Source organism: Lolium rigidum, chromosome 4 (genome assembly GCF_022539505.1).
Source record: "Lolium rigidum isolate FL_2022 chromosome 4, APGP_CSIRO_Lrig_0.1, whole genome shotgun sequence".
Taxonomy (NCBI): Eukaryota; Viridiplantae; Streptophyta; class Magnoliopsida; order Poales; family Poaceae; genus Lolium; species Lolium rigidum.
The window spans coordinates 10896959-10910159 of record NC_061511.1 but is presented as its reverse complement, the minus strand read 5'-3'; the positions used below and the strand labels follow the sequence as shown (position 1 = coordinate 10910159).

The 13201-nt window shown below is 41.4% G+C and overlaps 1 long non-coding RNA gene and 1 pseudogene across 2 annotated transcripts; one reads left to right on the top strand and one right to left on the bottom strand.

Moving 5' to 3' along the window:
- Positions 1-1247: 1247 nt before the first annotated feature.
- Positions 1248-2536, top strand: LOC124649141 (annotated as a pseudogene).
- A 7167-nt stretch (positions 2537-9703) lies between these two features.
- On the bottom strand, positions 9704-10471 carry LOC124706924. 2 transcript variants are annotated; one of them, XR_007004618.1, is made up of 3 exons: positions 10356-10471; positions 9955-10064; positions 9704-9756 (listed from the first exon to the last, which is right to left on the bottom strand). It is a non-coding gene; the product is annotated as an uncharacterized LOC124706924 (long non-coding RNA). The 2 variants fall into 2 exon arrangements; XR_007004619.1 differs by having other exon boundaries at positions 9955-10058.
- Positions 10472-13201: the final 2730 nt, after the last annotated feature.

Genomic DNA, 13201 nt, shown 5'->3' with positions numbered 1-13201 from the left:
CAGGCCGCCACCGGGATTATTAGGGTTCTCGACGTCAGCTGCGATGTACATCTCGGTATCTAGATCGATCTGCCCGAGGGCGTCTCGTTTTGTTCACGGCCAGCCCAGTGTTTCGAGTAGGTACGATTTCCATGGATATCTTATTTCTAGAAACAAATCCGTTTAATTTTTTTCTATCGAAACTTATATCTTAATAAGTAGCTTCAGAAAGTAGGTTTGTTTATTATGTCTTTTTAATCTACACATAGACCACTCTAGTACCATAGTGGTGAACGCGTATAAAAAACAATGCACAAAACCAAAATCACATGTGAGAGAGGAGGTAACAGATCATATCCTCATAGATTGAACTAGCAGAAGTTGTCGATGACGAGGTTGATGAAGATTCGAGAAGAGATGTTCCTTAACCAACAATAAGTATTTTCCAATGTTCGATAAACCTAGATTTTCTAGGAAAAAAAATACTATACGTCTATACTACATTCGTAATTCGGATTGAAGCTATCAAAAATCCGAGTAACATTTTAAATTTCATAATTTGCAAGAGCTAACCATCGTTGAATTTTTTTATGTTCCGGTGGAGATTGTAATTAAGAAGTATTATATTGTACCTTACTTGGCCTTGAAGCAGCCTAGGCTTGAGAATGATCGGGTTCAGGGATGCTATGATGAGTTCACCGTAGAAGACAGTACATGGACACCCAAGACTAGTATAGATATGTGGCATGTCAAAAGGAAAAGTACAGATATGTCGGACCATAGCATCATGCTACCTGTACAATATACTGATCGTGAGATTTCCATCTCAGCGAACTTCCGGTAGGTGGCATTGAGTACACTTGCCCGGAGCCGTTGTCGACTGAAACTATTGGAAACGAATTTACTCCACTTTTTTATCACAAAGTTAGTATGAGTTGATGAGCTGATGTGGTTCCGTCTGGCTGGCCCGTCCCGGCCGCCTCCATTATACATACGGTGGCCGCCAATGTACCTGCAACGGCAAAGATTCCGCAAGGTGCAAACAACGGAAGGAACAACTCATTAAACCATGTGAACTTACCTGCTGCTTCGGAAGACAGCTACCACATGCAGGCGTGGGGACATACCTGCTCTATAAATTTCCTCGGCGTCGATTCAGCAGCAGCAGCAGCAGTTCAAGCTTCCCTCGATTAGCTACCTTGTCTAGTCTCTAGCCACCGTCGTCCTTGCACAGCCAAGGAAGAAGCAAAGCTATTTGGCTTCTAACAATGGCGACGAGGGGTGTGATGGTTGCGCTGCTGCTCGCGCGGCGGTGGCGGCGTCGTGCGCGACGGCGCAGCTGCAGGAGAAGTTCTACAGTGAGTCGTGCCCCAGCGTGGAGGAGGTCGTCCGGAAGGAGATGGTCAGGGCGCTCTCCCTCGCGCCCAGCCTGGCCGCGCCGCTCCTCAGGATGCATTTCCACGACTGCTTCGTCAGGGTTCGTCTGCCTTCGTTGTCTCGCTGTGCATTGAGCTTCTGTGTGTGTGCAGGTTCGTGACCAGCGTCTAACGTGGATGAATGTATGCAGGGGTGCGACGGCTCGGTTCTGCTGGACTCGGCAAACAAGACGGCGGAGAAGGACGCGCTACCAAACCAGACGCTGCGCGGCTTCGACTTCGTGGAGAGGGTGAAAGCCGCCGTGGAGAAGGCCTGCCCCGACACCGTCTCCTGCGCCGACGTGCTCACGCTCATTGCCAGGGATGCTGTCTGGCTGGTGAGAGAACTACCCAACTTTGCAAAAAAAAAAAAAAAAAGAGAACTACCCAACTTTGCGAATGGCAGTACGTGCGTGACGAAGCAAAATCCTCAATGCTGCTCGTTGTTTTTCTTCTCCAGAGCAAGGGGCCATTCTGGGAAGTTCCTTTGGGACGGCGAGACGGCAGCGTGTCCATCTCCAACGAGACCGACGCACTGCCCCCTCCCACCGCTAACATCACCGTGCTCACCCAGCTCTTCGCCGCCAAGAACCTTGACATCAAGGACCTCGTCGTCCTCTCAGGTAATTGACGATAATATTTCCACCCAAGCTTTACACCAATAATACTGTAAATGGTCTTCTAACAATTGACATGGATGTTCTGTCTCTGCTTCAGCCGCACACACGATCGGGACGTCTCACTGCTTCTCCTTCTCCGACCGTCTCTACAACTTCACCGGCAGGGTCAACCCCAGTGACATCGACCCCACGCTGGAGCCTTTCTACATGGCCAAGCTGAAGAGCAAGTGCGCCAGCCTCAACGACAACACAACGCTCGTGGAGATGGACCCCGGGAGCTTCAAGACCTTCGACCTCGACTACTTCAAGCTCGTCAGCAAGCGGAGGGGCCTTTTCCACTCCGACGGCGCCCTGCTCACGAACGCATTCACCCGCGCCTACATCCAGCGCCACGCCACCGGCGCATTCAAGGACGAGTTCTTCGCCGACTTTGCCGTCTCCATGGTAAAGATGGGCAACACCGACGTGCTCACTGGAAGCCAGGGCGAGATCAGGAAGAAGTGCTCCGTGGTGAATCATTAGTTAGCCGTGGAAGTACGGGTTGGCATGCCAACGCTTTTGATTTGTGAGTGTAGACTGTTACAGTAAAACCGTTCATTCATTTTTCTCTCAATAATCCTGTTCTTTTCTTCGTTGGTTCATTGTCTAGTTACAGACATGTAAACTGTCCTACTCCGTATTATTATTATTTTCCCATTGCACTACAAGTTCCCGGTTTTCCAAGGGGTTCGAGGGATATTTCCGCCATTTTCTCGGCAACTTTGGGCATCATTCCTTGTTATCGTGAGCGGTTTGTGGCCTGCGTAGAGTCGACGGAGCGATACACTCTCCCGCTTTATCAACGAGCCTTGTTTTTGTTTTCTTCAAGGGCGATTTTGAGCAAGACCATGGTTCACTTTGCTTGTACGGAAGGCTCAAAATGGAAGTGGTACTTTGAGCTTCCATTTTTTTCCCTCGCTTTCTAGACAATTTTGAGATTCCATTTTTCTTCATACGAGAAATTATGTGGCGCGGGTCGATCTTAGCCATGCACGTGGGAGCGCGGTAAAAACATTTTACAATTTATTTTGGAAACAAGGAAGTTACTGCGAGCGTGTCGAGAATGTCGGAGAACGTGCGAGCCTCACTTGCGCGACGTGGGGGAAGAGCAGAGATTTTGGCCCCACAAAACAGTGGTCCATCAGCAATCGTGTCTTCCCGAGACGACAATACATGGTTTTCATCAGCATCGACGTCATGATTGAACAAGTTTTCGAGTTGCCAAGACAATATATGGCCAGAAGTAAAAATCGGGAGCCTATGTCCAGCTGCAAGCACCTGTCCATATGCTCGGAGGTTACTCTTATCAGCAGTATTAAATATACAGAAGTAATGATGATAAAAATATAGAGTTGGTTAAATAGCAAAAGTTGAGCTACATCCAAGTGCAAACACTCGGATGTAGCCTCAGGGGATACTCCCATCGGAAACGCTGGTCGCACACCCGATGAAATACGGAAGTAAAAGGAAAGAAAATTGACAAGAAAATATAGAATGAAGCCGAAGAATATTAATCAATCTACGTACATCTTCCAGTTACATATAACTCATCATGTACTCCCATGCGGAGTCAAGATATTATTCACTATAGTACATCATCAACCCGAAGAAATGGAGTATTTCCATCAGCCGCACAAAGGTACTCGACAATATATTCTCAGAGCGCGTTCGTCGCGATAAAAACTCTGAATGCCGTAAACTCGCAAAAGGGTTACACAGGTAGGACCCTAGGATCCATCCTGTGTGGCGTGGCATCGCACACGAATGCACTCTCCCACTTTACCCACATCAACAGATGTGAAGAAAAATTCCAACGGACGCGTTGGGTACTCGATAAAATAGCTAAAATTCGATTCACGGTAAGTCCTGAAACGGCACGTATTGAATTACACCAGTCCCGTGCGTTGCATCGGTAGAGAAACCTTAATTATACATGTGCGTCGGTAAAATTTGATGGAGCCATTCATTTGCATAAGTTAGTCCTTTTATTTTATGCGTCCTAAAATTATAACTAAATATGGCTATTCTATTTTTAACTAATTCTTATTACTCTCTATTTTATTTTTAACTAATTATTATTACTCTCTATTATTTTAAAGAATTATTCATATATTATAGTGAAAAAAGAAGCATCTCAATAATATACTCCCTCCATTCCTTGATATAAGCCATATAGTTTTTTGAGAGAAATTTCAAAATATAAGATATATTACGTTGTATCACTTGTATGGATTTTTTTATAGAAATTTTATTATGTTTACTTAGCCAATATAAACTCCTCTATTTTTCTCACGTCAATTAATCAGGAGTAATTTTGGCCAAATCTGCTCTAGCTTTGCCTCCAAGTACGTTATTTAATATCCGTACCAAAAACTATATGTCTTACATTTAGAATTGGAGCCTTGGAGGGAGTAGGAAACTTCCAAAATTTGAATACACATACTACCTCCAATGGTGGCCCATACTTTACTGTTGTTTCGACGCTTCCCCCTTGTTGGTCGCTACGTCCCGCAGCTTGCCGCACATGTGTTCGTCCTCGAGAACCAACTACCCTAGCGCCTACAAATAACATTGAGTTCCAATATATGTGTTATGTTTGATCTAGTCAAGTGATCGATTTCCACGTGTCCGATCGTGGTTAAAAAACGGTTTGCATGTAATATGATCTTGGTTAAAAACGGTTTGCATGTAATATTTAATTATAGTCTTCAACATTTTTCATCTAGTCGCGAAATAATCGGGTACACTTTTTTTTGACAATGATCACCATCTCCTCCAGGTCCGGTGTGTGCGGCAGCAGCATCCGGCGAGCGGCGGACCTGATCAGTAGTAGCTCGACAAATTAATTCCTTCCCGATCATGGTGATGCATCTTTTTTCGAGGCGGCTTGCCGAAATCCACGGAATTTACCTATATAAATTGGCAAAACTGCTTATAAAGCAGCGATGTGGGACTAATAGGAGGAGCTACGGACGGTTTGGCTGGTTTATGTTGTACTAGATTTTGATGTGCGTCTTGGCGCACGATCCCGTGAGATTCGTGTATAGGTGGGAAAGTGGTTATACTTTTATTAGGACTTACAAAATGTAGTGAATCAAAGGAAATTGCAAATGCAGGTGATGGAGGGAATACTCAACGTGATTGTTTTGATTTTCAGCCCAAGATCATAGATAAGGCACAACCATCTATACCATACATTAATTCATCATCAAGCACGCACAACCATTTCTAACATACATTAATTCATCATCGAGCACACTTCCCAAATATTTGAGGAATCAACCAGATTCTAAAAAGTACATTCTTAACAGGTATATTGAACGGAAGAACATGATCGACGATAACTATTGTGACATGATGGGGAAGGTGGGCGACATCGGTCCTCGGTGTAGTGGAAGTGGCCAATGAAATGATAGTAGATAAATTAGCACTGGCTTTATCGCTCGGCTGCAGTGCCATCCAACCCAGGTGCTTGTCGGTCTCGAATAGACATCGAAAACATGTATATGATAAATTAGCATATATCACTAATTGAAGAATAATTTAAATAAAATTAGTTTAGATAGACATCCAACACCTAAATTATCATAGCTAAGTTGGAGAATTAGAAAATATGGCAGTGTTAACGTATGTAGTCCAATGAATAATTATACTTTACTTCATATAACTACATCTCTGTATAAAATAAAATGTCTATAAAATAACTAAAGTGGTAATTTGAATAACCTTTAGAGGCTCTAAATGATGAACATACTGAAATGTGCTGAACATGAGAACCCACTCTTGGGACATGTTGGAAGGAGATCAAACAACATCTATAGTAGAGATATTCAGAAAATTAATGATGAGGAGAAATTTCTAATATAGTGGTATGCAAAATCTTCAAACCATGTTTATAATAAAAAAAATCTACAAAAATTGCCAAATGAACTACAACCAAAAAGAAAACATTAAGCACCTAGAGAGAAATGGGCACAAAGAACCACTAAAAAGGAAAGTAGGTTGTTTAATCAGTAAGGGATGACTACTCAAACCGGAAAGAAGAAACAAAAATATTGTATTGATCTACACTTCCCTAGTTTTGTTCTTAAGATAATGAAAGAATAAAGAGAAAAACTTCTTTAGACAGAGCTATGAATGTCCTCCAGTATAAAGCAACACTGGTGAGGAAACAAAGTGAGTGGAAAGAATGGAAATTTTATGATACTAATGTAAGCTTGCATCACCAGTGGAGGACAATCTCTCCATCTTACCCATTCATCCCACCCAAGACCTGGAAGAAATAGCAGCTTGAAAATTTTAAAAAATGAAATGTGAGTTAGGAATCTTAAGATAGTGTCTTATTAGCATTACGGCATGAAAAGCAATCTAAACTGATAATACCTTGACATCCACAACACGAGTAATGCAATTAACTGGGCCTTGAAGACTTCATCACTATCCTCTTCCGGATGCTCGCCAAATCTGAAAACAACCCCAGGTTATTTGGATTCCTCGAAAACCACCGCCTAACATCTACAAAATAGAAATCCGTTGCACCAATTAGTTGATCCATGGACTGCATCCAAGATAACAATTAGTGCCAATAAATAGGACTAAATAGCATGGTCTAGCATAGAAATATTATTCTCAAAGCAAACGAAGGAGATAATATTAAACATGTACCTGATAATCTAAACGGTTACCAACCGCGAAGAACTTGTGTATGCATATGAGAAGGATAGAGAATTAAAACAAACAAAAGAAGTGCATTATACACCAGAAAAGGTTGGGAAAATAGTGCCCTAAACTAATACACCGAAAAAGCCTGAAACCATGTATGTATAGTCCCTTCAGTCGTGCATCCTAAGTCATATCAAGTTTTAGTAATATATATCACAAGACAAGGGTGGAACTTAATTCCCTACATCCTATATATCTCTTCTCATAAGCAGAGTTAGACAAAGGGGTAATAATCGATCTGTTGGCAACATCAAACAAATATGTGTTATAGAACAGGGATGGAGAATGCTCATGGAGTCACGGGATGCCATGAACAAAAGGAGGAGGAGCTCATAGTGGACATGGATCTGCTAGTCGCCGCATATCAGGGAGCAGCCACGCCAACATCTTACCATGCGAGCCGATGTACTTCCCATCTTGAAACATGTACAAGCAAGTGAAGGAAATATATAAAGAAGAAAGGTAAAATAATCCAGGGAATTATAACATACAAAATAATAGTAATCGTATATTTTTCTTAGAAGCAAATCATATATTTTCACCCTTCGGTAGATCTTACAAATGGAGAATTATAGCATACAAAATAATAGGATTCTCCCTTTGTAAGATCTACTGATATGGGGACAGGTGGTGAAGTTGACCGTATGAAAGGAAAATTAGAAAATTCAAAACAAATCACGCCTAAAACAACCCAGCTCCTAAGTATTTTCAATCCTCTCCTTTTTTTTTACTTCCGTGTAGTTGCAAATGGGTTTTCTGGTTCAACGCCACTAACAGGGGAAGGTACGTGAAATGTTGAGTACTTAAAATAAAAATCCATCAAAGACAAAGCATCCAAAGGCCATCCATTCAGATAATGAGCAAGATATTTTTTTAGTAATATTTAATCAAAAAAGGGTTCATTGTCAAATATTTAGAAAAAGGCAAAGAAGAAAAGAGGAAGAAGTACTGACCTTAGTTTTTCTGAAATTGATGAAACTTCCAGAGCTCATTCGTTGTGTGTAGCTGAAGGAATTTATAAAAATGAAAAGGTTATCCACCATCCAACAATGGATTTGCAGATGAACATATTAGAAAAGGTGAAACCTAGTCCAAACTGAGAATGTTAAGTTTGCTTTCAAAGAAGTTTTTATTCAGTCTATATGCTTATCACAATGTTAAGGAACACTCTCACTGTATGAATGTTCTAGCCCCTTCCTCAAATCGAGTTATTACCAGCCAGCTCTGCAGGCTCAACTACATCCCGAGGAAACATTTCATAGGACCGAAGCATGTACTGCAAAAGAGAAATCATAGGTGAGAAGAGAAAATTCAAGGAAGGAGATAAAATAAAGCTTATTCTTGCAGACTTCCATCTTATTTATAGTTGTGTTTAACAAAACAAAACAGTAGAGGCGAATGTCTGTTCAGTAAGACGAGCATCACAAGCTCAATAATGGACCGATGTAAAGTAAATACCAAATTGACATGGATGTCCGAATACACACACTGAGTTAGTGCTCAATGAAATGACATGGTATTTTCTACTTTGTGATTATTTCGTTTGGTGCTCATACCTGAAAATGCATCACATGATTTAGAGAAAAATCTTTTCTCGCGAAAGATTTAGAGAAAGATCTACATGATGATGAAAACTGGTTTGCTGAAAGATGCTTTAGATGCAGAAGGTGGAAGAGAACTGTAGAAAATTAATAGTGGGTAAATACAAAGGACGTGAAAAATACTACTTACAGGTCAAATATTAGATACTTTATAACATATATTGGAGCAGAAACAAAGAACAACAGATTTTTCTTTGAAATAGAAGGATATTGTGCCATTGGCATACAACATGCGGTTTGCAGTATGCGCACTCCCACCTAGTATGCCATATTAAAACAACAAAACGGAACTTGAAAAACTGATTTTATTGTATATTCCGAAGTGCAAAAAAAGAAGGAAATTTTAGAAAGAACCAGCCAAACATCATAATTGTTAGATTCGGCTATGCCAGCAACAGTAGAGTGGTTAAGCAGACATGAAAAAACAAAAATAAACTAATGTAAATAGGATTTTCTCTAGACATTTATAGGTAACAAAGTACCAATGCCAGCTCACTAATGATAACATATCATGTAAATAAGAAATATTTAGAAAATAATGCCTTTGTAAGGTATAATGAGACATTTGTTAAATGAACGGTTCAGATTCCTTGGAAGAAAAGAAAGAAAAGATCAAGCGGTCCAAGGTGGAACCAAACCCTTCACTGTTTCCTGATCGCCACTAACCAACAATTAACCAAGTAAATAAATATGGGTTGTTTCTAGAGGATGCTAGGTACATGAAGCAGGACCATGGCATTATTGTTCTACTAAAGACAAAATAATTGGTAACATTGTGCATGTTTTGTTGAAGAAATAAGTGCACACTGCACACTAAGACTCATGGTTACTTGTGTCTCACCAGTGGTTTACGCTCTGCAAAATTGCTACTTATGGCATAACCCTATCAGGAAAAGGATGCTACTATGTATACAAGCAAACATTGGAAACCCAATCAGCCGGTACTGATCTTTCTACCATTCAAAACATCATGTCAGATTACACTTCATTTTCTCTTTCAGAAGATGGCGATTTCTTGCTTGTAAATCTTATAACTGAGAAGATTCATTTGTGGAACATAAGGAATGACCCCATTCTAGTTAAACAGTACACTGGCCATAAGCGCAGCCGGTTTGTCATAAGGTCATGCTTCGGTGGATTAGAGCAGAGCTTTATTGCTAGTGGAAGTGAAGATTCAAAGGTATGATGTATTGACTGTGGATGCACTTAAATTATGTTGTTCAGGCCAGTTCTATTATTTCTTAACTGGCATATAAATGCGGATATCTAGAATGGAAACAATAGGAGCCATCTTACTTGACCCCTCATAACTACATCAGCCTTCTTCAGCCATTTCATTGCATATATGTTGCCAGAAATCTTCTCCCAGCACACTCGAACCTGTCATACAAATGCAAGTAGTAATTTCTATAAATCACAACACCTTTTCCCTTAAAAACTTCATTTCAGATCCTTAATTTCTGGGAGAAGTTGAAAAAATATCTACCTCAATAGGTAATAAATCTACATCGTGATTACAGCAGGGTATGTCACATATAATTTCTACTTATAATATTGCATGAACAAAATGATACTTACCATCAGATATCATAAGGGAATATTCAGATACGAAAAGAGAGAAATCTTATGCTCAAGCACAAACAACCTTCACGTGGCACAATATTAAGTAGGAATACTGTAACCTGCACCTGGACACCAAAAAGAACGAAATAAGAGAGCTCACTGCTGAAACAAATGGTCGTTGATTCTTTATTTATGGTCAATCAAAACACCAAAATGTATAAACAAAATGTGATAACATGCATATGCAAGATAACATTTTAAGCATTCATGTATTATGTCTGATGTCAGGATCCCATGACAAGCATAGCTAGTTTAGTTCATGTCTAGTTCAAATATATACATCACAGCAGAAGCCATATTTCTGAACCAATACATGCAAGATCAAACGAAGGAAAACAAATTGAATTTGTACTGACCTGGAGGCTAATAAATCAAATGGAGAAGATGTTCATGTAGGTTTGGGTCTTTCAATCTTGTCCAGCATCCCATTAGCTGGCCCCTTGCCGCCGCCATGGAGAACAGTTGTGCCCGCTTCGTACCTCAGTACTCTTATACATGGCGCCAAGCATTCTGATCAGGGATAAATTACATGCATTAGAAAGAGAATAATCAAGCAGATTCAAGATAGACATTTCTTCTTCCATAAGTCTGCTAAACTATCTTGCATTTATCCAGCAATGCAAACCCTATTTGTGGTACAGATTGTCATTTGGCACTAAATAAATAGATGTATTTCCTATTTTAGATGATATACATGAATGTACAAAGGTGTCCATCATCCTACGATCCAAATAAAGACAAGAAAATCAATTAGCGCACTAAAGAACACATTCTACAATAATATGAATGACAATTCAACAAAAAAATACAACTTAGTATGGAAAGTTTCAGTAAAAAAGTTTAGCATTTATGCACAGGTTTCAGTTCACCTTCTCAAGTAGTCATCCAGAGCAGGTAGCACATAATTCTAGAACTTCATGAATTTGGAGACCATGATGTACTTTCACGATTCAAAAACAAGAAACTTGGGAGCGTGAAGTGCACAAAACACACATATGAGATACCTAACAATGGAACCTTGCTAGTTTATTCTGCTAATTATTTATAAACACCATACCAGCATGTCAGAGTGATAAGGTTCCATGTGAGAGTGAGCACAACTGAATTAGTAAATTTTCTTTTCACTATAGTATAATATAATTTCAACATCATTACTTAATACCGAGTGTACACAAATTGCGTACTGAAAAGTCCACCTGAAGTGTTTCGTTCTTATAATCTTATATGGTTGTTTTTATATTGGATTGCATTTCGAGCTTGTAGAACCACAAGTCTACAACATCCCTGTAAATTATTCAACAGCCCTACACACTAAAATTGCACATAAGAATATTTTCACGCAGTGCTCCTTGTAATGTCCTTTTGTGCTCCATTTTTATGCTTTACAGCTTAGCATAGCAGATAGTAAGTGAGCCTCTCTGTGAGCCCATAGTTTTTTTTTTCACTAACGGTGTAATGCATTAACTTTCACCATTGCATGTATTACAAAACCAACTACATCAAGAATGGCATTTAGGTAAAGGAAACCAATAAGGGGATCAGAATACGTATATCTACTGGATCCTATTCAGTTGACCTGAGAACTCAGCACTCACCAAGAAACCAATCCTATTGCATGAAAATGAGATTGAGTTGATGTTCAGATCTTAACGGTTACCTCGAAATTATCTCCGATGTTGACAATAAACACACCCTCGACTGGACTGACAGGAAACCAGATGTCATTCCTCTTGATCTGCACGCCTTGCACATTATTTACTTGGAGCACGAGAGAGCAGATCAGAAGCTGACGACTTTGTCCGGCTGCCGCATGCACAGGAGACAGGGACAGTAGTTCATCCTGAATGATTGTATCCCGCTGGCACATTTCTCAGCGATCGTTGGTGGTTCCAGTCCCAGATTCCTTGCCACGGTGACCAAAAGAGAATCCAGCATGTGCTTCACGGCGGTAGAATATTTATGCAGTGTTGATCTGAATGAAATTCAGTCAGACACATGATGTTCCATCTAAGAATGTAATGGCAAGACTTACAACTAAAGATTAGGAGGCGATAGTGATACCGAGACCAGAAATGATATTTATAATTAATTTTTCCTAGCAAGTAATAGAAACACGTTTTACTATAATTAAGTTGCACAGTAATGATACAAGTACAGTCGATAGGCAGTGAGCAATCAGATTCAGACATGAAATTAGAAGGGTGGTTAGGCCAGAACTTAGGTGGCCGGCTGTGTGTACTGGTAAAGGATGTCATCCCAGTAAAGCTTCCGATCCTCCGAGACAACAAATCATTGGCCATAATCTTCCAACTGCACTCGCTCCTTGGAACGCCGAGTTCTTCCTCTCTGAAGGTAATTGGAAGAATCGCTGAATGTTGGCTTCATCCCCTCCATCTCATCGTCTGGAACACAACTGTAATAAAACACCAACTATTTTCCATCAGGAACAGTGGTCAACTTCTTATGATTTCCTAATTACCAACACTAAGGAATCATCCACTTAAACCACAAATTGTACATAATTATAACTGAAAAATTCAACTGAAATACTGGCACACCAACAAGGCAGCAGTGATAATTATAGAAATGTAGAATGCAAGGCTCCGTCGATGGCCTCCGCCATGGACGACACTGCTCAGATGCTATGACCTGCTGCAAGTTCACATCTGATCTCTCACTTCTTGGCATGAGATGGAGGTGTGGTTCTGCAGCTCTCGCCGTTCTTCCTCTCAGCCAGCTAGAGGGGCATGTTATGGGAGATGGAACGCTGCCGGCGGAGAAGATGGCGGCGGTGCGTGGCGACGATACGAGCGGCGGCCTGCGCTCATCTCCCAGCCACGACAACTACGCGAGGCCCCGTCCGGCTCTTTCCTCGCCGTTCACCCTCCTCGCCGCCGTCCACCTCCGGGATGCGCCCCTGCAGCGCCTCCCGCCCGCCCGCCACCAAGATCCCATGGCATGGTGGTGCTGGGAGGCCTCTAGCGATGTCGGCGCGGGAAAAATCGGCGGTGGGAGCAGCGGTGCGGGAGAAATCGACGGAGGCGGCGGTCGCTCGGACATGGTTGTGTCCGGAGGACGCCGCCGCCGTTGGTGCTCTCCCCTACTGGTCCGACGAGGGGATGCGGCGGCGTGTGTAGCAGAGAAGGAGAGACGGCGTAAGGGCGGAGAGCTAGAGGGGGGAGGAGAAGCGGGACGGAGGCGA